The sequence below is a fragment of the Protobothrops mucrosquamatus genome, unplaced genomic scaffold (assembly GCF_001527695.2).
Source record: "Protobothrops mucrosquamatus isolate PMUCROS unplaced genomic scaffold, P.Mucros_1.0 scaffold1, whole genome shotgun sequence".
NCBI classification, from domain to species: domain Eukaryota; kingdom Metazoa; phylum Chordata; class Lepidosauria; order Squamata; family Viperidae; genus Protobothrops; species Protobothrops mucrosquamatus.
In genome coordinates, this window is record NW_015386388.1 from 5,758,844 (window position 1) to 5,763,741 (window position 4,898).

Here is a 4,898-nt window from a genome sequence, read left to right on the forward strand (position 1 = left end):
TCTAGAAGGCATTTTCACTATTAGGCAATAATCAAAAATATGGGGGCATAACCTCAAATTGACAAGAAGAAGGTTCAAAAGAATGTTAGAAAGTATTATGTCACGGATAATAGTGGAAGCTTGAAACAAACTTCCAGTGGAAGTAGTGGGTCAGTTATCAGTAACTGAGTTTAAACATGTTTGGGATAAACATGTGTTTCATTCAACAAAAATTTAAAAATAAATAAAAAAACAAAATAAAAAATTCAAACGGCAGATTCAACAGACCACGGGATCCTTCGCTGTTGTCCATTTTCTGTTTCTATGGTACAAATAGCCTTGAAATAGAATCTCAAGGTTTTATTATATATATAAATTTATAATATATAATCTTCAATATTTCTCATAATACAACTTTAAAAGATTACTGCACACATATATAAAGCTTGCCTTTTGCTTCTTGCATCTCCACCAACATAAAATAGCTAAGTCTGTTCTTTTTTTACACACATGCGCACACACAGTTTCTATTTGCAGATGTATGGTGAGAAAATTGTCTAAGGGGTGAGGAAAGCTATTCTTCACTTCATTGTTGTTAATATGAGTGTCAACAGCTAAAATATAATATAAGTGTTCCCAGGGCTTTTTTTCAGCCGGAACGCGGCGGAACCGCGTTCCGGCACCTTTTTCCGGGCCGGCCGCACCGGGCGCAACATCTGGGGGGCGCGCTCGCACTCGCAGCTCTCTGCCCCTGCCTGGCTCACAACCGCGGCCATAGGGAGGCTCGGTCGGCGCGCCCCTGGCCCGTTTCCTAGGCGACCCTGCCCGAGCAAGAANAAACTTCCTGACAGTGAGAACAATTAACCAGTGGAACAACCTGCCTCCAGAAGCGGTGAATGCTCCAACACTGGAAGTTTTTAAGAAGAGATTGGACAGCCATTTGTCCGAAATGGTATAGGGTTTCCTGCCTGAGCAGGGGGTTGGACTAGATGACCTTCAAGGTCCCTTCCAACTTTACTATTATTATTATTATTATTATAATAAATATCTGAAAGCTGAATTCACAAGATTGATATAAAATCAGCACAGAAGACTAAAAGCTTAATAGTTTTAACGAGTTTAAGAGGCCTGGATAAAACAATCCATGACAGATATGGAAACAATTGTGTTTCCATATCACATTGTGTTCTCTATTACAAATAAAATATAATAAAAGTACCACAAAATCAATTAATTTCAAACACTTTGTATCAAAATGTAAAAAATAAAAAGAGGTTCATTTTTCTTTTAATTTTATATCTCTAAAGTGGATTTGACCTGGACAGGATAAAGTCCTTATATAGCCTTTCAGACAGGGCTTTTCTCTGTGAGTTAAGAAATATATTCATTCTAAAATAGTATAGTAAAGTCCCCATGTCTGTATTAAGCCATTCATTTAGCATAGCAGTGGGCAACCTCCTGAAACTGCTACGCCATTTATTTATTTTTTGCCCTCATAGCTGCTTCTAATTCATTCATAAATAATGGACAAAAATGTTTTCCTGCCATTTTAGGTGTGAAAAATATACAGGATATCTAAAAGTAATTTAAAGCAAATTTTAAAATTAAAAAAGCCTCTAATTTTTCCCTTTTTTAACAGGAATGAACACATCTTGACTCAAACCACTTTATTTATAATTTATTTATTTATAAATTTATTTATTCATTTATAAATTACACGCAGTTCCCACCAATTGTAGGTTACCCACTCTTGTTTTAACAGTTTAAAATGAAAAAGTGCTATTGTATGGATAGTACCTTGCACAGAAAAAATGTTCTCAGGAACCCAGAATGATATCCATATCATTATCATGGGTATATAATCTGCTCCACCCAGGCTGGCATTACACTGAACCTTCTTATTAAAGTGTGCATTCTACACACTTGGTTTCCTGAACATGAGACAATGAATTGTAATTATCAAACTACCATCAGAGTAATCATTAATATAATTATTTAATATAATTTCAATGTAACTACATGAATTCTCATTTTCCTGTATACTCCACCTACTGTTTTAGAGCATAGCCCAGTGGTGGCGAACCTATGGCACGCGTGCCAGAAGCGGCACTCAGAGCCCTCTCTGTGGACATGTGTGCCATCGCCCCAGCCTTGCCTCTCCCTGCGGCCCCCTCCTCACCAGCAGTTCCCCCGGAGGAGAGTCGCCCTCAGGCGCAGCCCGCGCAGAGCAGCGCAGCCAAGGACATGGCAGCTGGGCAGTAGGGATAAGACTCCGCCCTTGCGCCCCATCGTGTGATGATGCTGCGGGGCACAGGTGGAGGGCGTGGCTGCCATGGCGCTCCAGGGCTACCTGGGCAATCCGCTGCAGCGAGCCATGGAGGCGTTGGGTGGGCGGGACAGGGGCGGAGCAGGAGCTGGCAGGCGGGGAGTGGAGCAGGCATGGAGCGGGGGCGGGCCAGGGGCAGGGCGATTTTGGGGCACTCGGTCTCTAAAAGGTTCACCATCACTGGCATAGCCATGTCACCTAACTTGAAAATCAGATTGGCCCTGAACCCAACTTGCACATTTCTGCTGTTTCAAAAACTGATGTTGGCTCTATATCAGTAAATAGCTATTAATCAAAGTCATGGTTGTCCCAAAGGTGCTTTTCAAAAAATAATTGGGCTTTCTTGGGTTTTTTTTTCTTAAAGCAATTCACTTCTCATCCAAGAAGTCTCTTTAGTTCTGACTGAATGGAAGGATTTGTATTCTTTGCAGTCATCTGGTCATTAGCACTCTGAGGGTCGTAGTTAGCTTTTTGAAAGTCGTTGAGGCCACTTGGGGGTTTATCTGTATCCTCAGAGTCACTTGAATAAGTGCAAATGAGTATGGAACCATCTTGAAACTGCTGAAAGGACTTTTAGGCATCTGAATGACAAAGGTCACTCTTTTGAAGATAGTAAAATTCACATTCTGGACAGAAAGGATCATAGGTTTGAAATAGGGATCAAAGAGACCATCTATGTTAAAATTGGACAGCCCTCTCTCAATATAGGGGAGGGATACAACGCCAACTACCTGCTGTCTACAACACAGTGCTTTCTGCAATCCCAAGAATGTTCCATATCCATTTGGCACTCTGACTCAGGTGATTTTGAGGATACAGATAAAGTGGCCTCATGATTCTCAGAGAGCTAACGACTGTCCCTCAGAGTGCTAATGACCAGATGACTGCAAACAATATAAATCCTTCTATTCCCCACCATTCAGTCAGAACTGAAGAAGCTTCTTGGATGAGAAGCAAAACATTCTTTAAAAAAACCCAGTTATCTTTTGAAAAAGTAAAAAGTAAAATGTTTTTTCCTTCACTCAAACCCAGACTTTTCTATTATCTTCAGCATTTTGAAGAGGTTTGGACACAATAAGAGTAGCTTGCCTTGCAATGGTAACTGAAGTGATGTTTTTTTAACACAATTTCTGAATATAATAGGAAAGTTCACCTTTGCCTGCCGTTCTATATCAGATATAGCACGTTTTAATTACCAGCTCTGTCTTGCAATTATTATCAACATAGCTAGTCCAAGACCTGCTTTTTGAGAACCTGATTCACATGGGACATTGGGCAATATCCCGCTGTTACAAGGAAGAAAACTCCATACTTCATGTTCATATTTAGGCACTTCCTTCAGATCACAGATAAGAGATCTTCTGATAATGAATATGAGAAGAGTCTTAATTGCTGGGTTGGTCTTTTAGAAATTGTACTTCCGTGCTATGTATGATCAACAGAGATCACTTCTAGCCTCAGCCCCAGAACAGAGTTTTGGGCATAGTAGATCTCAGACAGGTTGTATTCCATGTCAGTTTTTTCTTAATATTTCCAAAGGGTTGCTTAGTGATTTAGTTTCAAATAAGAAATGTCCAAGGCTGAAAATGTTTAAAAGGAGAGTCAAACTCTCAAAGACTTCATATTAGAGTGGAATCTTTTAGGAATTTCAGAGTTAGAATGGAATAGAATTTAATAACAGAGTTGGAAGGGACCTTGGAGGTCTTCTAGTCCAACCCCCTGCTCAGGCAGGAAACCCTATAACATTTTAGATAAATGGTTGTCCAATCTCTTCTTAAAAACTTCCAGTGTTGAACCTCTACCTTCCAAATGTGTAAACTCTAACCTTTCTTTTATGGTTTTATAGAAACTGTCCTTTAAATATTAGAGCTGCAGCCAAGCTTAGGTCTCCAATCACTCTTTAACCTCAAACACCTGAGAATAATGCATCCTACATATCTTTAGAATATATTTATATTTATCTACTCCTACTCTTTGGCCTGCCCAAAGCATTTGAAATGAAGAATAAAATATGATCCCTCGTAGCAATTTTATAAATCTAAACACAAAGAGTACAAGATTAATACTGCACAGTAGCAGCCAATTAAAACAAGCTATGTACAATTGGCTATACTTGCAGAATGTGGTGATACAAAAAACATTCCATTTTGGAATCTTCCAACCAAATGGCGAGTCTGAATATTGCTAGAATAGTTCCATATAAGGAATGGTCTGTATTACAGTCAGAATAATCTGCAACGTGATAGTATAGAGGAGGGGTGTTAAGCTGCTGGCCCGCGGGCTGGTTGCATCATACACCCCTGCTCCGGCAATGCAAAAAAAGTTGCGATACGTCATGACACGTCATGTGACGTGGCGAGTTTGACACCTGTAGTATAGAGTGATACTTTGAGGAGAAGTCTGGAAGATCACACCTCGGGAACACATTTTTGTCCATCTCACTGGGTTGCCTAATCCACCTTTGTTGAGTGACTCACTCAGGTTTTTCCCAAGATGACTTCCTGGATACAATAATGTATCTCATTCAAAGTAGATTCACATATTTTATCTTGGGAGTCCCACAGCACCTGTTTTTCACAGCTTTAGCATTAAT